This window comes from Arvicola amphibius, chromosome 2 (assembly GCF_903992535.2).
Source record: "Arvicola amphibius chromosome 2, mArvAmp1.2, whole genome shotgun sequence".
Classification (NCBI taxonomy): Eukaryota; Metazoa; Chordata; class Mammalia; order Rodentia; family Cricetidae; genus Arvicola; species Arvicola amphibius.
In genome coordinates, this window is record NC_052048.2 from 161,513,250 (window position 1) to 161,539,485 (window position 26,236).

At 37.3% G+C, this 26,236-nt stretch overlaps 1 long non-coding RNA gene across 1 annotated transcript in view; it reads right to left on the bottom strand.

Moving 5' to 3' along the window:
* Positions 1-729: 729 nt before the first annotated feature.
* Positions 730-26,236, bottom strand: part of LOC119808254 — a 48,454-nt gene continuing 22,947 nt past the window's right edge. Inside the window, exons 2-4 of the long non-coding RNA XR_005284412.1 lie at positions 4,828-4,954; positions 2,339-2,541; positions 730-900 (exon numbers count right to left, since the gene is read on the bottom strand). This is a non-coding gene — a long non-coding RNA (uncharacterized LOC119808254). The remainder of the gene's footprint in view (positions 901-2,338; positions 2,542-4,827; positions 4,955-26,236) is intronic.

Here is a 26,236-nt window from a genome sequence, read left to right on the forward strand (position 1 = left end):
TCCCACCATGTTGTAGGAGTACTGGCATTACAAATGCTCATATACATGTCTGTCTTTTGTGTGTTCTGTGTATTCAAACGTGGGTCTTCACAGTTTCACAGAGATCATTTTTACCCTCATGGAGACAGTGGCTAATTTATCTGATATTGCAGGTCAGGATACACTGACCTGTGAGAAAACAAAAAGTATCACTAAATTTTTACATTTTGAAATGATGCAGCTGGGTGTGGTAATACCTGGTTTTGATACCAGAATTTGGGAGACAGAGACAGGTGTGCTTGCATAGTACATAAAACATTCTAGGCCAATCAGTGCCACATAGTGAGACTCTGTCTTAACCAAGAAAGGGAAAAAGGGATGTAGGGAGGTTAGAAATAGGTCATGGACTATCATATAACCAGTCAAGTATTTCTAGTTTACAAATAAAATCATTTTTTCCTGGCAGTGGCGAGATGGCTCAGAGGATAAGAACACTGGCTGCTCTTCCAGAGGTCCTGAGTTCAATTCCCAGCCACCACATGGTGGCTCACAACCATCTGTAATGAGATCCAGTGCCCTCTTCTTGCCCACAGGGATACATGAAGGCAGAATATTGCATAATTAATTAATTAATAATTAATTAAATCTTTAAAAAAAATTCCTCTTCCCTTTTCTTTTATTAACACATATTAGAAAATATTCCATTATGATTGTTCCTGCATATGTATAATGTACTAATAATGTGCACTCTCTTTGGCTTTCATTGCCTTTTATACTGGCTTCTCTTTTCCATCCAGCATTTCCTCATAGGAGAGCTTACCTGTTCCCTGTTCCTGAAAGAGGCTGATCATCCTCCACGTCCAGGTTGCAGTTTGTAGTATGAGGAGCAAGCTGCGTCCCGCCACCCTGCTAGTTAAACCCCTGAAATAAGAAGAACCTCCTATACCAGCAGTCTCTCCCTACTGTGGTGCTGGACTTTTCCCCCAAACAGAGGGCATGCTTAGCCCTTCCTCCAGGTTCTAGTGAACAAAGGCTCTGCTATTTTCTTTTTAAAACTCAGTAAGCATTTGGTGATGTAAACAACTTTTATCATATTGTAATTTGCACTTCCTGTCCTTCAGACTCTTTTTGGGTAAATTAACTGTTTCGAGGTCTTCTTTGTGCTGATACAGTCCTCACAGAGAAATTTTATGTGACTTAATTCTTCTTGGAAGAGTTTTTTCAACGTGACTTTTAGTTCCCTGTGCAAACAGAACAGAATGAGGTCTGCCCCTGCTGGCCCTTCTTTGTATCCAAACTTTTATACTGAATCAAATGTCTAAGTCTTTAGAGTGGGTGTGTGTTGTGTGTCTATGGTGTGTGGTGGTGTGTGTGTGTGTGTATTGTGTGGTGTGTGTGTATGGTATGTTTGTGTGTATATGTGGTATGTGTGTGTTATGTGCGGTGTATATGTGTTTTCAGAAACCAGCTTTGACAAAGATACTACTTACCAGGGTAGGAGTGTGGGGAAGAGGAAATACGTAAAGAGTGTGAAGACATAAGCAAAAGTAACAAAACAGAAACGTAGATGGTATTGGGAAGGAGCCAGTGAATACTGAAATTCTGGTGTTTAATTTTTCATACTCTTTTATACCCAATACAAAAGGGGGAAGAAGGCAACAAAAGACTTCTTTAGCATGATACAAAGGAAAATTCGGACAGTTAACTGCTTCAATATTTTGAGCCATCAAGCCATTAATCCATTCATTGTCATTCTGTTTTTTAGGCAGCGAACCCACCCTAGACCAAGTAACCTGAGGTCAGCCACTCACTCCCAAGGTCAAACCTCTTAATTCAAAAGAAGGAGTAGAAGTATGCTAGCATATTTGTGGCCATTTGTCAGGGTGGAGTGGACCTACCTGTCAAAAGAACCAGGTAACCACACCCGAGGTCAAGATGTGTAGCCCTGGTTGTTGGCAACAGTTTTGAGCAACCTCAAACTCTGACCATCAGACAAGGTGAAAATAGACTCACATTCTTGGGCCTCCACATGTGTGTATGTGTGTGTGTGTGTGTGTGTGTGTGTGTGTGTGTGTGTGTGTGTGTGTGTTTGTGTGTGGTGTGATTGAATGTGGTATGGATGTGTGTGTATATGTGTCCTGTGTGTTGGTATGTGTGTTGTATGTGTGTGTTTACTTGTGTTGCATCATAAAATAGCTGTAATTGTTTTAAGGGCTCCTGTTTTGTTACTTGTTTTCTATCCTGAGATTGAATATCATTGCATAATGGTAGAAAATGTAGATTTCTTCTCCCAGCTATAGAAAACCAAAGATCCCAGGGTCCCTAGATATGTGTTCATTAGATGTTGCTGACTTTTTACCTTAAAAGAGCCATGTGTTGACCCACACTAGCATCAGAGGATGACATCTTTGAAGGTAGGACTGACTTTCCACTGTATTTTCTTGTCCATCAGCACCAGCCTCCTCACAACAGGGAGCACGGAGTCAGCACAGGTTGTCAAAAGTACTGATCCCTGAAGCACAGCTTCACATGACCCCTGCCTTAATTACTCATCACAAAGCTCTGTGGACAGATGGGGGCAATTTTAGATTTTTACTTATAATCATCTTGTTGTGTAGCAAAACCAGTATGCAATTACAGCTATATGGTTTTAAAGATCAATAAACAAAAAAAGATTTGTGTATTAAGTATAGTGTGCACTTTTCAAATGTGAAATGGCATGAACAGAATCCAAAAACACATTTAATGAGAAATCTTGTCTGCAATAGTTCTCTTTTACTACATAGGCCAAACAAGTAATGCAAATAATTAATAATTTAGACTTTCATTTTATCAGATTCGCTGCCAGTTTAACCACAGGTCACTCTCTTCATTAGAGGATTTGATTTTCACCTAAGGCGTCTTAAAGTTTTACAATTTTATATAGTAGATAGATAGCCATGCCTTCTCTTTCCAGTATGATTAAAGAAAGACATATTCTTAACCTCTGGGGGTGAAGATGAGTGGTTTGCAAATGCAGAACCTAAAAGTGGAACCTACCTCAGGTTTCCTAGAATTCAGGATGGCTATGCAGTGCCACCGTGAATGTTCAAATGTGTCAGCCCTAGTTTTTTTTATTTTCCCCAAAGCAAACGTTTTCAAGCTCAACTGTACAAAAGAATCATCCAGAAGACCATTTCAAATACAGTTTCTTAGTGCATTTGGGGACATCAGACTCAGTAGGCTAGGGCAGAGAAGAGGATTTAGCTCTCCTTCAGAGAATTGACTTGCCTTGAGAGACTGCCTAGGAGCACACAAGATGAAGACGCCTTACACTTTTTTATTAAACTCACCAAATAACCACTGCTACTTTGCATCTCAAACCTCAGTGCTATTTCTTTGGAGGGACCTGTGACAGCTTTCCATCATGTCTTGAATTGCCTTGGAGAGCCTAGTTCAAATTTGTTGTTTAAATTTATTGCTCATTTGGCAAACTCTCAGTAGTCCCTTTTTGGCTTCTCTAATGTCCTCATAATTACTGACAACTATTATAATTATTAATTGCTTTGACTTTCAGTCAGCTTGATGTTTGATATGAATTGTGTATTGTTGTCAGAATTATACCAGTTTTTTAGAGAAGTCAAAGTCCCTCTGGCTCTTGTTTACAATATGTTGCTATTTATTCCATATAGATTTTAGTACATGTTCTATATAATAAGCATAGTATTACAAGTAATCCAGACATGCTTATCAGTATGTATTTTTATAAGTGGAAAAAACAATAATCCATTGATTTTTGTTTCCATAAATGGTCCACAAAGTTTTTTTTTTTTTTTTTTTTTTTTTTTTTTTTTTTGGTTTTTCGAGACAGGGTTTCTCTGTGGCTTTAGAGCCTGTCCTGGAACTAGCTCTTGTAGACCAGGCTGGTCTCGAACTCACAGAGATCCGCCTGCCTCTGCCTCCCGAGTGCTGGGATTAAAGGCGTGCACCACCATCGCCCGGCCCCCATAAAGTTTTAAAAATGCAATATCAGTACTATTTTCATATTTTCAGAAATGGCTTGGCAATCAGGGTTTTTAGATACTAAATTCACGTAAGATTATATGCATTATTATAAATATTTTCTAGTTTGAAATCTACACATTGTCATCATGTGTCTTAAAGACTGATTAGAGGAAACAGAGTCACCTATGGCTAAAGCAAAAGCAGCTTGGGCTTTTACCAATTTGATTTGTTTTGCTCCTATGAAACAGATTTGAATAATCCATTTTCTGCTGTGTAATAGCTCTCTCATTTTAAATTCATCTCTCAAGTCCAGGACTAATGTTGCCTGTTAAATTTAATATCGCTGTGATTGTATCTCAACTTCGGCTCTGTTCTTCGCTGGCCTCAGAGCCTCATCTGAGGGTCAAGTCAATGCCTGGAGTGCCTGGCAGCCCACACTCACAGCCTTACAAAATGTGTGCTGTGGGCTGAGGGGCAGAAAATACCTACTACCCCTTCTATTTCACACTTGATTTCCTGGCAAGACATTGATCACATTATACCCAAAGCTTCTAATTATAGCTTTTATGCATCTCCACTGCCTTATATCTTCCTTTTTTTTAAGAAAAGATTTATTTTTTTTCATTTCCTTTAGAGTTTAGTTGCCTACAGATTTCAGAGCTTTCTTGCAAGAGGCAATTTTTGTCTCTCTCACACACATAAACACACACATGCTCATGAATATATACATACATGTACACACCAATTTTTGCCTTAAGGTACTCCTTGCTCTGTCATACTTTCTACATTAAGTAGAAGAAACACATGATTGGTTTGGGGGGGGTTGATTGTTTTTTAGCTGCTTACTTAGCTCACAATACTTACTTTGCTTTATTCTCCTTTCAGCTGGAATCTGTCTCTTGGCCCACAGAGATGGGCCAGCAGCCATTCATATGTTTACAACATTAACTGTCTCTTCTAGGTATGAGTTCACAGTTGATAATGCAGGATCCTAAGAAAATGAAGTCAGGATTTGGACACAATTTTAGTCTCAAGACTATAACTGTCACATGTATCTGGGAACAATAATTCTGCAAGACAACTCAAATTTCTGGGCCAAGCAACAATCAGAAAGTTTTTATGCTTATGCATCTTAGCTTTCTGGGACTTCATTGGCCTATCTCTACCTATCTCTTTCTATCTCTTCCTAGGCACGTGACTTTAGGCATGTCATGCTCTCAAGGCAACATCAAAAGACTTTAAGATGAAATGCAATGACCTTTATAGAATTCAGGTTCGGTATTGGCTCTTTTTCACATCTGCTCCATTCTGTTAACCACAGAAGTCAATGGCCAGTCCAACATTATGATGCAGGTTCAGGGGCCAAGAGAGTAGGCTCAGTGATGAATAGTACTTGGTGCTTTTACAGAGATCATCCAGGTTAGGTTCCCAGTGCCCACATCAGGTGACTCCCAGTAACTTTTCCAAAGTAAAGTTTCTCGGGGATCAGTTGCCCACTTTGAGCCTTTGCAGGCACCTGCACCTGCACACACATGGTGTATGCAAACTCACGCAGGAATATATACACATAAACAAAAACCAAGTACTATTTTTAAAGAAGATGTAGATGAGCATGCCTTGTCTTTTGGGGAAAGCTGCAATCATGTGGCATGTAGGGTAATTGTAAGCTGAAATTACGTGTGGATACCCAGAAGCATCAAGGCCAGTGATGTAAATGATCTCACTCAGGAACCTGCAAGGGTTCAGACCCGAAGACAAAGCATCTCTTTTCTGAGAGGGGAGTCTGCACAGATGTGCAGAAGCAGAAGGGACATGCAGAAGTTTCATGATCCCCCTTTTTATTCCCAGGTAAGATATAACCGCATTTCGATTCTTGTTTCTGTGCAAGTTCTCTGAGTATTTTAAATAGGTCAACATTTGAATCGATATGAAATGTGAAATAGCACGCACTATTTTGTTTTTTTTCCCCACAAGAAATGATAAACACCACCAAGAATTCATAAAAATCAAAGTACAGAGTGTGGAACACAGTCTCAGTGAATCCATCTACAAAACACTCTCACACCTAAGGCTCGGTGAACATTGCAAAAGAAGGGGTGGAAAGATTGTAAGAGTCAGGGGTTCAGGGAGCTTGTGTTTCCTAGTAATATCAGAAGCTATAGTCATAAAGTCTCACCAACACACTTGCCCAAATGTGAGCTGAACAAGAAGACATTGATGAACGTGTCAAACTAGACAGAGAAAATTCTATGAGGCCTCAATCCTACACAAAGAACTACAAATAGCTAAAGGAAGCTGGGAATGAGAGGGGTGCCCTTCCTCAGGGAAGAGCACTACAGTTGGCTGTTCAGTGTCAAATAGTCATTACTGAAAACATAAGTAAAGATAGATTATACAGACTTAACAGGCTATATTTAATATACATATATTCCTATGTATATGTATATATGCACATACTTATATCTCTGAAATAAAATTTAGTAAAAAAGAGGCCATGAATTTGAAGAAAAACAGGAAGGACTATGGAAGCATTTGGAGGGAGAAAAGGGAGAAATGTAATCAAATTATAATCTCAAATATTAAAAAATGAATGAACTCATATGAACTATAGATGTGTGAGTGGGTAGGAGCGGTGGCAACCAAAATCAGGGCTTTAGCGCTCACTTTTCATAAATGCCTTTCAGTTAACTGGTAAATAAAACACATATACCTTTATGGTCAATTCACAAACATACACATGCCAATATATGTGTGTTTATACATATGTTGCACCAAAGCATTTTTAACATTACATGCAAATAAGAAGCTTGATTGGGTTTCTGTTGTATTCGCCATTTTGCATCACTATGACAGAGTAGCTGAACAAACAACTTACGGAAAAGAAAAATTAATTTGGCTCATAGTTTCTGGATATTGTCATCCATTATAGTCAAGAAAGCAAGGTGAGGCCGGGCGGTGGTGGCGCACGCCTTTTATCCCAGCACTCGGGAGGCAGAGGCAGGCGGATCTCTGTGAGTTCGAGACCAGCCTGGTCTACAAGAGCTAGTTCCAGGACAGGCTCCAAAGCCACAGAGAAACCCTGTCTCGAAAAACCAAAAAAAAAGAAAGCAAGGTGAAGCATCCCACTATATGGTGACAGGAGCAATTGGCAGTGACCAGAGGTGTACTGAACACAGCAGAATCAGCAGCCAGACTACACCCTTCAGAGGCCTGGCCCTAGTCCCACTTCTAAAATCTAGAGCCCCCTTCCTAGAGATTTCTTTTCTTCCTGTACAACCTTGCCAGCTGAGGAGTAGAGATGCGAGGAACATTCCGGCTTCAGAGTATAATGGTATGTCTTTTCACTTGCGAGCTCAGGTGGAATAAACTGTGAGCATTTCCCAGAAGGTAGCTTTTCCTAGTCTTCAACCATTAGCCAGCTATACTCTCCATGAAAAACCTTCCACGGACACCTTCCTCTCCAGTAGGACAGCACTGTAACGATAACAAGAGCTGTACTGGCCACGCAGAAGGGGAGAGGGTTTTATTTTAATGTGCTGTATCTTACATGTGGCTGGTGGCCTCCATCCTATATCAAATCAATTCTGACCCTCTACTTTTAAATCCACATTTGAACATTCAACTGTCTGTTGATGTCTCTGTCTAGGAAATGTATAAGCTGAAAATATTCTAAATAAAACTACTGACTGCACTAGCCCTCCCCTAGCCTTTCCTGTTACAGTACAAGGCAATTTCTCTAATCGCATTGCTTAAGAGGAATACTAAGAGGCATCCTCTACTTTCTGTCCATCTAATCCATCAGCTCCATACTTTATTGTGAAAGTATTTACTCTAACGCTGCATCATTTTTACCTACTGATTATGATCTCATTTGTTCCTTCCTAATCAAACTCCCTGAATCCTCACTTGACACCCCAGCCTCCACTCTTGATTAGCAGTTCAGATGATTTTGCCAAAGCAACATCCGTCACTTCACTCCCCTGCTGAAAGCCGGCACCAGCTTCCCGCCTTGCGTCTAACGAACACGAGCATGCTGCTTGTTATTTCTCACCATTCCGCTTCCCCCACCTGTTATCAAAGGGAGAGGCTTCAATTGATTATTTTGTTTCTAAAGCAACAGATGCACTCCTCTGCTGCTCACCAAGTTTATTAACGCTCATTTTTCTCCATAACACATACCACTACTTTGAGTTATATACTTACTATTTACTTGTTTTTACCCATGTCTACAGTGTAAGAATATAAAACTCCATGAATACAGAGATGTTGACATTATGTTATTATATTCTCAGCTTCTTGAACAAATCCTGAGACATTATAGGTATGCAATAAAGATTTTTTTTCAAATGAATAAAATAATGTATCTTTGGGCACAAGGATTTCAAGGTTGTAAGACTGCACAAATCTTTTGGGCTTCAGTCATTACAAAGCCACAAACAGAACTTCAGAAATTATAAAGAGATAAACTTACAAAAGGTGGATATTTTACAAAAGAAAATTTTTTTAACCACACAGAAACAATTACTATACCTATACAGACCATCTGGAAGGTAAAAGATGCTAACTGGGGGCTCTGACTTGGTTGGTGGTGACAAGATGTATAGTTGACTTCCTTTCTTTGTATTAAAACAAAATCTCTCCCTATAAACTTTCTTTCCATCCCGGCCTTCCATTTTCATTCATCCCATGCAAGGTTGGTTTTGCATATAATCACTTCATTAATTGGTTGTCCCCAAAGGATAGGAGCAAGGCTTTGCATGTCAGAGAATAATTGTATCCAGTATTTCATCTCCCTTAGATATAAAGAAGTAGATTCTCACACAAGCCTTTGAGAAGTAAATATGTGTAGCATTTGGATAGGACAGGAAATTTCTGCGTCCTTTTGGCATGAACAGGGACTGTCTACATTCAGACACGAAAGCGTTGTGTGCGTTAGGTGCACAGAACCTGCTGCATCGGGCCTCCTACATGCACTTGTCCTTCACTTCCGCAGGCATGAGAAGTCCTTCAGGATTGTTCATGCTCATTGCAAATGTGGGTCTTACTCTTTTGGATACTTTAGCACAGATGTGACCCATCACTGAGATTCAGAGACAGCTGTTCTCCAGAAAGTTCTACCCCGTGCACACACACTGCTCTTCCCCAGTCTCTGTGTCTGCTGTTGGTTCCTTCACTGGTATTGGTCAACTTTACTATATACTAACCCAGCAAAAGTAATCAACATCCTGTGTGTGAATTTTTTTTCTCATCTTAGCCTCCTTCAGTCAGCTCTTTGTCAACTTCCTTATCACCCTCTTCTGTTAGAGTTTTCATTCTGTATTAAATGTTGGAGACAGGACATCCCAGAGGCTGGCTGCTAATCAATTCTTACCTGGGACGAACTATAGCACTTTTCATATTGTGCTGTCATGTACACATTGTTGACCAAGAACACACCTAATCCCCCCTCTCAAGGTTTAGACAGAGATTTTTTTTTGGGTTTGAGGTTAAGCAGAAGCAGCAATTGTTGCTTCATGTGAGAGGTCTTGAGCATATTTATAGCCTCAAATGTTACTTTAAAATCAATATCGACTGACATCTAATACTTTAAAATAACATAATTTTATTTTATTTCTTTTCACTGTTCCCCTCTGTAAAACATCCTGGTAACACAATATGCATAAGGGTGTGCTCACAAGAAAATGCCCATTTTCTTCCTTCCTGAAGGAAAATTAAACTCGTACCTAACACAAGGCTGTATGGAATAGGACAATCTAATTGATTATTAAACTATATGAAGCCTCTCCATAACATACAATTTTGTATTCATTAAAATGTAATGATTGTTTAAATTTAAAATCTATGGCACCAGATGGAAGCAGGTAGATGATTTACAGCATTCTTCAGTCTTTGTGGGGCTAGATTATAGTGGAAACCCTTTAGCACACTACTATGGCTTCAGGCAAGTCATTTGAATTGTTGTTTGGAGAACATGTTTTAAAAGAGAATAACATTTTTTAGTCTTCTCTGAAGATAAGAGATGAACTGGAGATTATGGTATTCTATTTTAAGTTTATATTTTATTCAACAGATTTAGCACTGGCATTTTCAGAAGAGATTTCATTTTTCTAAAGCATTTTTCTTTGTAATTTTACAACATCTCCCCACAGGGCTATTAACATTGCTAGACATATTCTACTGTAAGGCTTTGCTATTATTCTCATTTAGATTGGCTGTCTAGTCTGCCCCAAATTCAGAAGATGGAGTTTTCTAATATTTTCCTCTGGAGATATACCTTAACAAAATAAATGTAGGAATGATAGAAGGTACATGACATTCTGAGGTGGCCTGACGTGCATATCGTAGAGCATTTGTTTTAAGATAAAGCGAAAATTGTCATAAATAATCTTATACATTTTTCACTTTTCTTCATGCACAGAGATTTGATGAGGCCTAGAGAAGTCTACTGTACACATTCCTTTCTTATTTTGTTGTTGCTTCAAATATAGATAATTTTTAAATTTGGCAAAGTTGCATCAAAATGATTCCATCAAAATACCCTTGCATACATGTCTGATGCTCTCAACATGACTTAAGGTCTGTGATTGGAAAGATCAAAGACTCTCCAAGAGATCCACTTGATATTTTTTTCAAAAAAAAATCCATAGAGTTAAACTGCCTTCTAAACAGTGACAGCCAGTTTTTATGTCAATTTGATACAGGCTGTTGTCATTTGGAAAGAGATAACTTCAACTGAGAAAATGCACCCACCAGATTGGTCTGTAGTCCCAGTTAATATAACAAAGTGTGCTGAGTAAGGCACAGAGAGCCAGCCAGTAAGCAGCACTTCTCCATGGCCTCTGTATCAGTTCTTGCCTGTAGGTTCCTGCCTTGAGTTATTACATTGATTTCAACTGTATTATGAACCACAAGATAAAAGACAAAATAAATTCTTTTCTTCTCAAGTTGCTTTGTATCATGGTGTTTTATCACAGCAATAGAAACCCTAACTAAGACATAAACATTTATGTTTATACCTATAAACTGTCTCTCAGTCTTAATGAGAGAAGTCTTGTTTGGCATGGGGCAAAAGCCAAAACAGGTACACAAAACTGGTCAAACTATTGAGAATAAGTGACTTTTGAGGCCTCAACCCTAAACAAGACATCAGCATCATCTTCTCCTGATGGACTATGTCACGTATGTGTCACCTCTTTTTAGGTGGATGGATTGTACAAGTCAAAGGGTGTGGAAGGGTGCTGTGAACTGCTAACATCTAGATATGGCAGGGCTGAACTTGCAGTTGCTATGAGCACGTTTGTGTGTGTGTGTGTGTGTGTGTGTGTGTGAGAGAGAGAGAGAGAGAGAGAGAGAGAGAGAGAGAGAGAGAGAGAGAGAAGAGAGAAAGAGAAAGAGATGGAGGGAGGAAAAGGGAATAAAAGAAGGAAGAAAGGAGGAAAAGAAGGGAGAAAGGGGAAAAGAGGAAAGAGGATGGGAGAGAGGAAGGAAGGGAAAGAAGAAAGGCGGAACAGAGGAACATGATGGTACAAGCAGGAAATCGTTGGGAAGAAGGTGGGAAAACATAGTGGAGGGTGACTGTGGTCACAAAATATTGTATACAAATATGAAAATGACAAAATAAAAAGTAAGTTAAGCCGGGTGGTGGTGGCGCACTCCTTTAATCCCAGCACTCGGGAGGCAGAGGCAGGCAGATATCTGAGTTCAAGGCCAACCTGGTCTACAAGAGCTAGATCCAGGACAGGCTCTAGAAACTACAGGGAAACCCTGTCTCGAAAAACCAAAAAAAAAGTAAGTTAAATATCCCTCCAAATTAAAGTAAGAGCTATACCCTATTTAACATACTACTTTAGAAACCACTTGATTAAGAAACCTATATTTTAAAATTATGGAATATGCAACTAAGAAGACAGAAAAATATAAATCATAGTGATTTTTAAAAAAGAAAATCAAAGAAGTTGCTGTTAGTAGATGACATATGGAGGGGGCAAAGTGAAGGGTAGATTGGTGCTACTGGCACCCTCATCTTGCAGATTCTGGAGTCGAGGATGATGTTCAAGTAGTTATAATGACTGTATTAATTATTTAGAATTATAAACTAGAGAAGAAAGAGGAAGGGATAGTGGTGATGGAAGTGGCTGGGTTCTCATCTATGGCAGCAGCAAGCTAGAAGCTTGACTTGGAGATGATTTTGAAGAGAAGAAGGAACACATTGTTTCTATTTTTAGTTTGATATTTTTCTGTAGCAAAATATTTTCAAAATCTGCCCTCTTAATATTTTCAAGAGCACAATACAATATTGTTAACTATAGGATGAGCATAGTTTTAAGGGTACTGGGGGGACATGTAAAAATTCTGGAGTTGGAAATGGTTTAAATTTGTGGGGTTTGTGGAATAAGTTGAGAAGCAGGAAAATGGGATAAAGACATTTGTTCTTTTTTGGAAATATCCCTTTATTTCTTTTTTAATTAATTAATTATTATTATTATTATTAAAAATTTCTGCCTCCTCCCCACCTCCCATTTCCCTCCCCCTCCTTCCACTCCCCTCCCTCTCCCTATCCAGTCCAAGGAGCAGTCAGGGTTCTCTATCTCCATCCATCACCAGATGAAGCTTCAATGGTGATATGCAAGATATTCATCAGTATGGCTATAGGAAAGGGCCATTTCAGGCTCCTTCTCCTCAGCTGTCCAAAGAACTAGCTGGGGACATCTCCATGGATACCAGGGAACACCTCTAGAGTGAAGTCTCTTGCTAAACCTAAAATCGCTCCCTTAATTAAGGTATCTTCTTCCTTGCTCCCCTATCCACCCTTCCTCCATCCCAACAATCCCAGTCACCCAGGGTCTCCCCATCCTCCCCTCCTCACTTTTCTCTCTACATTTCCCCCATCACCCCTTACCACCACCCCACCCCCACCTCCAAAATCCCAATTTTTGCCTGGCAATCTAGTCTACTTCCAATATCCAGGAGGATAACTATATGTTTTCTTTTGGGTTCACCTTCTTATTTAGCTTCTCTAGGATCAAGAATTACAGGCTCACTGACCTTTATTTATGTCTAGAATCCACTTATGAGTGAGTGCATCCTATGTTCATCTTTTTGGGTCTGGGTTACCTCACTCAGAATAGTGTTTTCTTTTTCCATCCATTTGCATGCAAAATTCAAGATGTCATTGTTTTTCATTGCTGAGTAGTACTCTAATGTGTATATATTCCACACTTTCTTTATCCATTCTTCCACTGAGGGGCATCTAGGTTGTTTCCAGGTTCTGGCTATTACAAGTAATGCTGCTATGCACATAGTTGAACAAATGCTTTTGTAGTATGATAGGGCATCTCTTGGGTATATTCCCAAGAGTGGAATTGCTGGATCCTGGGGTAGGTTGATTTCAAATTTCCTGAGAAACTGCCACACTGTTTTCCAAAGTGGTTGCACAAGTTTGCACTCCCACCAACAATGGATGAGTGTACCCCTTACTCCACATCCTCTCCAGCAAAGGCTATCATTAGTGTTTTTGATTTTAGCCATTTTGACAGGTGTAAAATGGTATCTCAAATTTGTTTTGATTTGCATTTCTCTGATTGCTAAGGAGATTGAGCATGACCTTAAGTGTCTTTTGGCCATTTGAACTTCTTCTGTTGAGAATTCTCTGTTCAGTTCAGCACCCCATTTTTTTAATTGGGTTAATTAGCATTTGATAGTCTAGTTTCTTGAGTTCCTTTTATATTTTGGCGATTAGACCTTTGTCCGTTGCAGGGTTGGTGAAGATCTTCTCCCAGTCAGTAGGTAGCCTATTTGTCTTAATGACAGTGTCCTTTGCTTTACAGAAGCTTCTCAGTTTCAGGAGGTCCCATTTATTCAATGTTGCCCTTGATGCCTGTGCTGCTGGGGTTATACGTAGGAAGTGGTCTCCTGTGCCCATGTGTTGTAGAGTACTTCCCACTTTCTCTTCTATCAGGTTCAGTGTGTTCAGATTGATATTGAGGTCTTTAATCCATTTGGACTTGAGTTTTGTGCATGGTGATAGATATGGATCTACTTTCATTCTTCTACAGGTTGACATCCAGTTATGCCAGCACCATTTGTTGAAGATGCTTTCTTTCTTCCATTGTGTGCTTTTAGCTCCTTTGTCGAAAATCAGGTGTTCATAGGTTTGTGGATTAATATCTGGGTCTTCTATTCGATTCCATAGGTTGACTTCTCTGTTTTTATGCCAATACCAAGCTGTTTTCAATACTGTAGCTCTGTAATAGAGTTTGAAGTCAGGGATAGTAATGCCTCCAGAAGTTTTTTTTTATTGTATAAGATTGTTTTGGTTATCCTGGGTTTTTTGTTATTTTTTCATATAAAGTTGATTATTGTTCTTTCAAGGTCTGTGAAGAATTTTCATGGGATTTTGATGGGGATTGCATTGAATTTATAGATTGCTTTTGGTAGAATTGCCATTTTTACTATGTTGATCCTCCCAATCCAAGAGCAAGGGAGATCCTTCCATTTTCTGGTATCCTCTTCAATTTCTTTCTTCAAACACTTAAAGTTCTTGTCAAATATATCTTTCACTTCCTTGGTTAGAGTTACCCCAAGATAGTTTATGCTATTTGTGGCTATTGTGAAAGGTGATGCTTCTCTGATTTCCCTCTCTGCTTCTTTATCCTTTGTGTATAGGAGGGCAACTGATTTTTTGGAGTTGATCTTGTATCCTGCCACATTACCATGACATAAATAAAATGAAAGAAAAAAGCCTTATGATTATTTCACTAGATGCTGAAAAAGCATTTGACAAAATTCAACACCCCTTTATGATAAAGGTCTTGGAAAGGTTAGTGATACAAGGTTCATACCTAAATATAATAAAAGCTATTTACAGCAAGCCGACAGCTAACATCTAATTAAATGGAGAGAAACTCAAAGCCATTCCACTAAAATCAGGAACATGACAAGGCTGTCCACTCTCTATATATATCTTCAATATAGTGCTTGAAGTTCTTGCAAGAGCAATAAGACAGCATAAGGAGATTAAGGGGATTCAAATTAGAAAGGAAGAAGTTAAACTTTCATTATTTGTAGATGATATGATAGTGTACATAAGCAACCCCAAAAACTCTACAAAAGAACTCCTACATTTGATAAACACCTTTAGTAATGTGGCAGGATACAAGACATTTGTTCTTTAGTAAAAATATTTATTTAAAATAATTCGCATATAAACAAATTAATTTTAATTTTAAAAGACAAGAAATATTTCAACAGAGATCTTGAAATCTAAACATTGTTTATTCCGGGTGTAGGGAAGCCAGAGTCACCTTTAGCCCCTGGCTTTCCTTTGTGCCCCCAATAGGAACCTGAGCTCTTCTCTGGAGGTCACCCAAATGTGCCTATTAAACTAGTAACTACTGAAAAAGGTCTTTACTCGGAGTTTTTATCGCGAGAGAGGGTTAGAGAAAGTCTGAAGGTAGATACATAGCACACTCATGCCCACTGGGATTATCTTTCTGTACCAAGAAGAAATGTTCTCTCCCTTTCCACCAAACACCATCCCATCCTGCTACTTCAGAACCCATCTCCCAAGTTTTAGCTGTAATCAGCCATGATCTCAGTGCATGAACAGTACTTAAGCTCTTAATGAGAGACAGCTGTGTTCCCTTCCCAGCAGGGTAATGATTAAGTAGCTTTATTTAAAATCACTGTCCACACCTTCACTCATTAAATTCACTTTGCCTGCTACCCGGGGCCTCATAGATCCTTTCATCTCTACATCTGCAGCCTTTCTCTGTAGTCTTGTTGAATGAGCTTGCTGTGCAGTATGGTCCTAAACCCTTCTCTCTTAAGCCATAGCCTCTCATCCATTTGTAGGCCTGCAAACAATTTCCTAGCGTTCTATGTATTTACAGGCTCTTTACTTGATGGTCCATTTCACATCATCATACATTACCTCAAATATACATTATCTCCTGCTGGATCCTTCAAGCTGCTCCTTTGGAAACAGTAAGTTAAAAAATGAACTGTGGTCTTCTATGGATCAAGGGAGCCAGGTCTAATGAAGAATGTTTTAGGCAAAACTCAGATTGTTATGTCATGTTGTCTGCATCTTATACAAAACAGTAATTTATTAAAATCCCAACCTTACTCCCAAAAATCATATTGTAATGTTACCTGTGCAAACATGACTTTTCTGTGCCCTTTCCTTGTTTCCCTATAGGGAGATCTTATGGGGATGGGTTTGCGTGTGAAAAAGCACAGGAATAAGGAAAATATGTGGTTTTCACACATATCTCTTAGAAAGATAGAGTTCTGTTGAGGTAGGAAGGAGAAAACAACTTTGCAGACAGGTCCAGGAAGTCCTTCTCAGGTGAAGGTGAAGACAGAAGGAACCAGAAGAGGAGAGATGGCAGCGATAGGCCATCTGACTTCTTCAGCGATGTAGAGAGGATGGGAAGGTTTCAAACTCTATGCGAAGGAAACACCAGGTTCCGTGGGAAAGAAGGTTCTCTTGTGTAAGACACACATCCTTAGAAACGTTCCGGCACCCATACTTCCAGGTATAGGTCTCTGAGGACTGGAGTAAAGGTTCCTTGGCCAAGCTAGGACAGGGAGAAGCGAGTCACGATTGAAACCAGTTTCTTTATATTGGACAAAGAATTACCACAGAAACTGAAAATCAGGTTCCTCATCTTTCTAAATCAGCAGTCCTCAACCTTCCTAATGCTGTGACCCCAGCCAAATAAGTTAGTTCACTGATAGCTTCAAAATGTAAGTTTGCTGTAAATGTCTGATATTCACTATATCAAAGGTGTTGAGAACCACTGTTTTAGATCCTATTAGACTTGGATTTTTTTTTCTGTTTGTTTGATTCAACCCGAGATTATTTCCTTGAAAATTAGCAAATAATTTCTTTTCAGTTTTGGTGGCTGACAGCAAAAGTTGCACTCTGATTAGTCTTGTGGGGAATGTTGTTCTAGCAAGACAAGAAGCAGCAGGGAATGCTAATGTGCTCTGTGGTGACATCAGAAGACTGCTGCATCTTTATTTCCAGACTAACAAGGACAATATATACCTGTCACCAAAAGTAGCGAGGACTCAGTAATGAAAAAATGTAAACTAACATTTAAGAAAGCACTCTCCAAACCACGTTAGTGATACTGTAAAATAATGCATTACACAACCCACATCAAATGCAAAGATTGCCTTCTAAATATTTGTCTTTATCATTTAGAATAGGAAGTAAAGACAGTAAAAGTAAACAAAATGTCATTGCCTTCTTTTGACTCAAATTGTAAAAATATGTTGTTAAGACACTTAAGGCAATTTAATAAATATAATAAGAAACATAAATATTGAGACATTGGGCTATAGCACTCTGTGGTATGAACCTTAGAACCATGACAAACAGGTAGGAGAGAGAAGCGCATGAAGATGCAAACATCCAGCATAGAGGCAGAAAATGTCGTAAATATCCTGGCAGTGAAGTTTGTGAACTAAGGCACTAAGTGATCCAGTGCAGACTTTTAACACTTGGTTTATAAAGGTATTTAAAGACACTGGAAAAATACTGTAATTCCTATAGCAAGAGACCAAGAAATCTAGCTAACCAAATACTTGGTCATAAAGTTGATAAGTCAGGATTGTTTATGTGTTTATCACTCAGGGTTATCTGAGGTTCACAACTACCAATATCAGAGCCCATGGTCCAGGTCATCTTCAGGGTTAACCATGTAGAATCCAGAGTGGTGTCTGTTAAATTCCTCAATATATATATATATATATATATATATGCTCATTTAATTATGTTACATCTAATTTTGATTTTTAAAATGTAGTATGAAAGGGTAGAGACTGAGCAGAGTAAAAGCAGAGCTCAGGAAATACTCAGCAGTAAAACACAGCAAGACATCCTTAAACAGAGACCCAGATCCTTTCTTTTCAAAACATTCAAAGTAGAGAAATCCCATAGACTGAATTTCTATTACTATAAACTCGACGATACATGTTTGGCAATTAGGACAATTGCCTCATGCCAATTGCCTTACTGAAGTCAGCAAGAATGATTTAATAAATTCCTTGAAAAATATGTCATGCTATTTTGCTTTTTCTTTTATAATAAAACATAATATTATAGATGCGTTTGAAGACCCCTGCCTGATCTTAGCTTCATATTTTTGTCTTTGTTCAAGCTCACTCATTGTCTTGAAATATATGTTTTCCTGATCATATTACCTTGACATATGCTATATATGTTTCCCAAAACATTACAATTTTATCTTATGTATTTTCAGACTTTAAATAAATGGGGCTATAGAACTAAATATATTTCAAGTTATTTAATTTAATGGAACGTTTTTATTATTAGTTTTAATGGCATATAGTTCATATGGCATACAATTCTCACAATGAAAGTGAGCAAATCTAACAGTTTTGTAACATATTCACAGACAAGCAAAAACTATTACAGAGTAAATTTTAAAAACTTGAATATTTCAAGCAGTTTATTTGTTTGCTCTTTGATACTACATAGAACCTTGAATCTTTCACATGTTAGAAGAGCACCCTTTCCTGCATTGATCTATGTCTCCATTCCAGAGAATGAATAATGTTTGGTATCTACAAAGGAAAACCTGAGCTATAAGCAAAAGTCATCTACCCTACATCCCCTCCTATTCTACTCTGTCCTATATCTAAGCACCCACTGAACTACAAACCCCCTGTACATCCTTTAAATTTCTGTGTTGTATACATTTTACAGGACCCAATAACAGATAACAGGAACAGAAAAAGTATATAATCTTTTGTTCCTGGATTCTGTCAATTAGACATATTTAGCTTGGTGATATTAAGGTTCAGGCCCATTGTAGAACTTAATTCTTTGTACAGCCCAAAAATATCTCATTGGGCAGATATACCACATTGTATTTATCTTTTTGTCCCTTAATGGACACTTGAGTGTTTTTAGCTTTTGACTGTGTTGCTATAAACATTCAAGAACACGATTTTTAACATTTGTGGGCATGCATAATTTTTATCTCTTGGCATAAAATAACATCACCTGAGTATCTGACACAAGGTTTTCTAAATGATTCTTTTTCCCTATAGTGGAATGTGTACATGTGTTGCTTTTATTGGCTAATGAATAAAGCTGTTTCAGCCAGTGGTTCGCATAATAGAACTAGGTAGAAAACTAAACTGAATGCTGGGAGACAGAAAGCAGAGTCAAAAAGATGCCATGTAGCCCCAGAAGGAGACAGACATGCCCTAGAAATTTACTGATAAACCACGAGCCTTGTTGTAAAATAGAAAATAATAGAAATGGGTTAATTTGAGGTGTAAAGCTAGCTATAAATATGCATAAACTAATATGCTGAGCAGTGTTTCAAATAATAAAGTTTTTTGTGTGTTTATTTCAGGTCTGAGTGGCCGAGGAACAAATAAGCTGCCTAGGCCAACAGAATGGCACCCACCATCTGGGGTATGGATCCACATGAGTTCAAAAATAGCTTAGGAAAAGAAAAGAGGACTTCTAGAACCACAAAGTGGTAGCCAAGTGCAGCTTCTTGGTAACTACATATTTTCAAATAGGCTCTGTTTTGCTGGCTGTTTGCTCTGAGAAGGCTTCCTGACTTAGCAGTAGCAGCAAAAAACTGCACAGCTCCTTTAAAAAAAGCTTCTTTGTTCATGCTAGTTGTAAAAGCAATGCTGACTCTTTCAGGAGGTCTGGTTATGGAGCATTTAAATGGGGTTTGTGAGCAGAGTGCTACAACTTGCTTAATGTCAACACAGACCTGCTGCAATACAACCCTGGATCTGAGGTGGAGAGAATGGCTCTCAGAGGCAGCAAACATGCCTGTGCCATGTTGGACTGGGTGAAGCAGGCAGGCAGAAATGCAGAGTTGGTCCTAGCCATGCCTGCTTAACATTAAAAAAAAGTGCTCCTGGTCTCCTGGTAAAAAAAAAATAATAATAATAATTACAAATAAACACACAATAAAGACAAATCCGGATTGAAAAGATTTCTAAATGGGTCATATTGTTGGATAAATGTAGGTAGGCCTGAGAGAAAGAGGAAAAAGAGTCATAGACAGTCATAGATTAAAGGAGTAAAGATAATAAAATAAATATTAAACTTGTAATAAAATTAATAAAGTAAGAAAAATGAGCCACATAAAGGTGGAATACACACAGAGGATCTGGATTATGTATATTATTGAGTTTTCTCTGAATTTTTTGACTGTGAATGAGCTAAGTACAGAGAGACATTTCATTGTATGGACTTCTAAAATAAACTAACATATATACTTTAAAGGTATCTTGACTTCAAAATTTGGTTCTAAGGTTAAATTGCTTTGGAAAAGGGGTTCTGCTTTTGTTTCAATGTAGGATGAGAACCTGTGGATTTCTTCCAGAATAATGTTGTTTGATGGACCAAGATCCCTGAAAGGTCTCCATGAACCCCCCAAAAGAAATACTTTATTCAACAAAAAACAGGAAGCAGTTTGAAGAGAACTGCTTCCAAATTCCCTAAATGATTGTTTATAAATGTATGTTTACATTTAAAGGGGGTTATAATATAGAGATTAATACTTTGCATTGGTATGGATCTTGGTTTATTGATACAAATTTAAGGTCAATTTTATTATATATATATACATATGTATGTATATATACATGTATATATATATATATATATATATATGCTCTTGATTTAGGTATTGTACAGCTTATTTAAAAATGTAATGTATAATTAAGAAATACTGGTTAGTAGATAGTCACCTATAACAGTCAAGCTTGTAGTTATGTTAGTTAGGTTTTTCTACATGTATAGAGATATATTTCACTTAGACAAATAATCATCAAACCTTTCAAAGATCTAAGGTATATAGCATTTAAAAATGTTTTGAAAACTTAGGACTTTTCTCAACAATGAGACACATATGCTCCTGGCAGCACCAATCTACTTCAAGGGGATGATGGGCATTGAAGAGGCTACTTATGGAGTTGTTTAGCCATTTAGGCAAGAAACTGCTCTTGCCTGGACTGCTTGATGTTATGATGTATGAACTAGGCATGCAGGACCCACAGAAAAATGACTTCTGAATTTGCATAAAGGTGAGATGGTCCTTCGAGGTTCCTGCTTTATGAAAGAGTCTGCCAGACATTCTGTAGGACACAGAAGAAAGTGACTAAGATACTGCCAATATAGGGAGAACTGTCTTTGAAATTTCTTGCTTCATGAAAAAGTCTGCTGGATACTATGGGCCTATAGGCTGAAAATGGGTGCCCCAACATTTACTGAAGAACTTTGGGTGACTGCTCAGGCAGTGAGATGTCTCTGTCAATTCTAGAGTTTTGGAAATTGCTTATAATGTACTTCCTGTTAACTTAGGTAATAATATATCCTTCTGGGGTATTTGATTGAGTTGAAGAATAGACAGTTATAGTTTTCCTTAGTTATGATAAAAGATAAAGTAGATATAAATGTTGTAAATGTAATTCTTGCTTGATACCTGTTTTATTATATGTAATTTTACTATGTTACAGTTAAAACTGTCTTTTTCATTGAGACAGAAAAGGGAAAATGGTATGGAAAGTCCTTCTGTATACATGTTGTTTTTATTGGTTAATGAATAAAGCTGTTTTGGCCAGTGGAATGGTAGAATAGAGCTAGGTGGGAAAAACTAAACTGAATGCTGGGAGAAAAAAAAGTGGAGTCAAACAGAAGCCATGTAGCCATCAAAAAAGATAGACAAGCCCTGGAGCTTTATTAGTAAACCATGAGCCTCATGGTAAAATATAAAATAATAGAAATTAATTAATTTGAGCTCTAAGAGCTAGATATAAAAATTCATAAGCTAATATGCCAAGCAGTGTTTTGAATAATACAGTTTCTGTTTGTTTATTTAATATCTAAGTGGCCAGGGAAGAAACGAGCAGCCTCTGCCAACACTACAGCATCATAGTTTTCAAGAACCTATAATTATGTGTTTTAGTGGAGCTATCTGAGCAGTTATTATACAGTGTTTCCTGGTTTTGATTTGTCATTTCCTATTGTGCTGTATAAATGACTATGTCTTCCTTATAGAAATGTCTTTATAGGCCTTTTGTTCATTTAATATTGGCTTCATAGCCTTTTGTTATTAAATAAGACTTCTTTTGTACTTTGCATACATCTTAGAAATGGGGTTTGTAAATATTTTCTTCCATTTGAAGCACTCCTTTAACTTTCTTAATGCTGTGCTTTCAAGCATCTATTTAATTACAGTGAAGCCCAGTATGTCTACTTTTTGTGTTTTTCTTGTGCTTTTGTGTTATAATTAAAGAGCTATAACATATTCCAAGGTCATGAAAATTCATCCTATTTTCTTCCAAGAGCTTTATGACTTTACCTCTTGCACTTGCAATTTTGGCCAGTTCAAATTCAATTTAATGTGTGGTGTGCTCATTCTACTTCCTTCTATCCTGCTCTCTCTGATCCACTCATTAATTTTCTATGAATAATCTTATCAATTGCTTTATTATTTTTTCTGTACTCAATATAGTACTTAATCTAGATAGCCATACTTTTGTTAGTACTGTGTTATCTTATTTGTTGTTATTTTATAGCTTGAAAGTCTTCAAGAATGTTCTTTTTCATGATCATTTTAGTTCTTTTAATCCCTTGTAATTCCATGTGAATTTTAAAATCACCTTGTAAAATTATGTCAAAAAGTCACCTGGCATTCTAAGTACTTAGTCTGATGATCAACTTAGACAACAAAGCCATTAGAAAAAAATGTTCATGAACATGGGACATTCCTTTCCACCATTTAAGTTTTGAATTCCCTCCAATGATATTTAATTCTTTTCAGATAATAAACTTTGCAGTTCTGACATTAGCTTTATTCTTTAGTATTTCATTGCTCCTTATGTTCATTTACATGGACTTGCTTCACTTAATTGGGGATTATTCATTGTGGAAACATTTATTTGCTACATCAAATTGTGCATATTAGTGGGTATCTTCTGACATTTTAATACATGTATACATTGTATGACACTTAAATATAACTCTTCAACCACATAATTTTGCAGAGAATACATTCAAAATCTTTTCCTCCAGTTTTTTTTTTTAAAAGTATGCAGTATATTGATGTTATATTCTGGGCAAAAAGACACCAGAATTCATGTTCTCTAATTTTTATTTAGTACTTGTTGATCAATTTATTTTTCCAGTTTACTTTTATACTCCTTAGTTTCTGTAACTACCACTGTGCTCTCAACGTCTGTTGTTTATCTTTATGTGGGTGTATTGTGTGTGTAAAGGTATGTGTACACATGTTCATGGGTGTGAGTGAAGACGCATAAGTTCTACAATACATGTGTAGAGGCTATAGGTCAACTTTACTGTGATCCTCACCTTCCATCCTGTTTGAGACATGATTTCCCTGTTTCTCTGCTGTGTAGGCCAGGGAAGTTGATTTGGGCTTCTAGAAATTCTCTTGTCTTCATGTCCCATCTCGAGAAGAACGCTGTGATTGCAGGTGTGGTAGTATAGCCAGGTTTGTAAAAGTCCTGGGATCTAAACTTAAGTTCTCATGCTTGCACAGCCAGCAGTTCAGCCAATAAATCACTGCCCCAGCAACATCTACTCTCAATTGATATGCAGTTAACATATTTAGATCCCACTTGCAAATAAAATCATGTTATTCTTGTCTTTTATTTTAGATTTTACTTAAAATAATGGCTTCAAGTTTTTTATATGTTTTTGGGTTCATCCATAAATGTTGTATTAAAAGACAGCATTTCACCCTTTGTATGCATTGTAAAAATTTGGTATTAGCATTTTTTTTTCATTTCAACCATTGATGCGAATGTGAGTTGTTTCCAGTTTTGCCATTTTGACTTGCGCTGAATTGGGTATTAGTGCTAAAGTGTCTCTTCAGTTTAATGATTTCACATATTTTTTTTTTTGAGTATAGAACCCATCAGTTGATTACTAGGCCATGTTTTCAATGTTTATAGAATTTCCATTCTGTTTTCCAAATGTGGATTCTAATTTAAATTGCCCACAACAGTGTGCAAGGACACCTCTCCTTCAATACTTGTTATGTTCTATTGTTTTCTAATTCCAGGGGTCTGTTATCTTATTGTGGCTTTGATTTACATTTCTCTGATAATTGGTGATTTGAACATTTTATCACAACTATTTATATGTCTTCCTTTGAAAACCATTTTAGGTCTTATCTTATTTTAAAATTAGAACTTGTTTGCCACTGAGTTCCTTAATAGTCCATTATCAGAGGTGTCATTTGCAAACAATTTCTTTCATTTTTGCATGGTGTCTCTTCACACTCTTGTTGTGGAGAAGCTTCTTAAATTGGTGAAATCTCATTTAGTCTTGCTTTTTTGCTTTGAGTTTTTATACAAAATATTTTTGCTCATACCAGAGGTATGACTTATTTAATAAATCCCAAGTTTTCCCATATACTTTATTAGTTTTAGATTTTACATAAAAAAGATCAATGTTGAACATTTTTTTTTTTGCTCTGTGATAAGGGAGATTTTGTAAATTAACTCTTGTATCCTACACAGATGTGCTGAATTCATGAGTCTTAATTTCGCTTAGCAAATTTTGGCAGACAGAATCATGGTATTTTAACAGAACTATTGTGGTTTTGAATTCTTACCTATGTGCTATGCAAATATGAGACCCTTTCTAGAAAATAGGGTTAGTCATGTCTTTTATTTCTAATTTCTAGAATGTAGCAGTTCAAAAGTAAGGCATCACCACAGTACATATGTTATAAAGATAATAAAACCTGAAAATGCTGGTATACAGTTGACCAAAGCAGATTTCTAACTTCTCTTTTAGACTCATGATTAGCATTCATTTGCATGGAATTTACTTTTATGAATCATGAAGAGTGCATAGTCTTACAAATTTCAAACACATATTTGCAATATGTTGTCAAGTAAGTTTAAATATTACATTTAAATACTATTTTAATTAAGTTTTGGGTGCTGGAATTGCAATGGTCATTGTTCAGCAATAGAATGTATGCCTAGCATATAAAATCTGCTGGATTCCATCTCAGACTCTAAAAAATGAAATATTATAAAATAAATGAAGAAAGAGAGTGTAGACTGTAACCTAAAAGGGGGGTATATATATTTTATTTGTCCAGTATCCAGAAGAGCAACCGAGACTGAGCAAAATGACAAAACATCACTGAGAAAAGCTTTATATGATCTAAATTGGTAGCACTATTCATGGATTGTACAATGTATTATAATTAAAATGCCCACTAAGTTTAAAATGATTTATGGAGTTTTAAAAAAATCAATTAAATCTCCCAGTGGGATTTTTTTTAATAGAAATTGACAAGGTAATTCCAAAATACAACTGATAATATCTGTACTAGTAAAAAAAATTTCAACAGCAACTTAGATGACTTATAGCAACTATTTTCAAAAGAAGGCAGCTTAGTTGGTGTGAAGACAGACAGACAAACCAGAGTCTCAAACTACTCTGTACAAAGTGAAGGCATTTGGGACAAGTCTGATAATTTATTTGAATTAAGGAAAAACTGTCTTTTTAAAAATAACTGCTAAAGGTATTTGATGTCCATATACAAATAGTCTATTCTAATAGGAGCTAAAACTACAGCTTTTATGTAGGTAAGACCTGTAAGGAAGGATAAAAAGCATGAAAATAGATAAATTAAAATACATCAAAGTTAAATGTACAGTTATGGGAGCAGATATACATTCTCTTCTAGTTTTTAATTGGAGTCAGCCTGCATCCACTGACCATTCCTCTTTGCGGAGGACTGGAAAGCAGGTTGGCACCAGTAAAGGGGGCCAGCGTAGCACTGCAAGGTGATGGTAAGTCACTTGTTGGGGTGAAGAAAATGTACGGAAGGAACTCCTCATACTTATTCAAATTACGTTTTAAATGCTAAAGTTTGTAAGTTTAAAATTAAATGAAGTTACTTATTTAGTTTCTATTTTTTTTTTTCAGTTTTTCTAGACAGGGTTTCCCTGTAGTTTCTAGAGCCTGTCCTGGAACTAGCTCTTGTAGACCAGGCTGGCCTCGAACTCAGAGATCCGCCTGCCTCTGCCTCCCGAGTGCTGGGATTAAAGGCGAGCGCCACCACTGCCGCCCCAGAAATCACATTTCAAGCACTCAGTTGGCAATGTCATCAATGGCTACCAAATTAGAGAAGGCACAGACAAAGCCTTAGTACCATCAACAAAATAACTATGAACAATATTGTTGGATGTCCCTATAGTATCTCTAAGTACA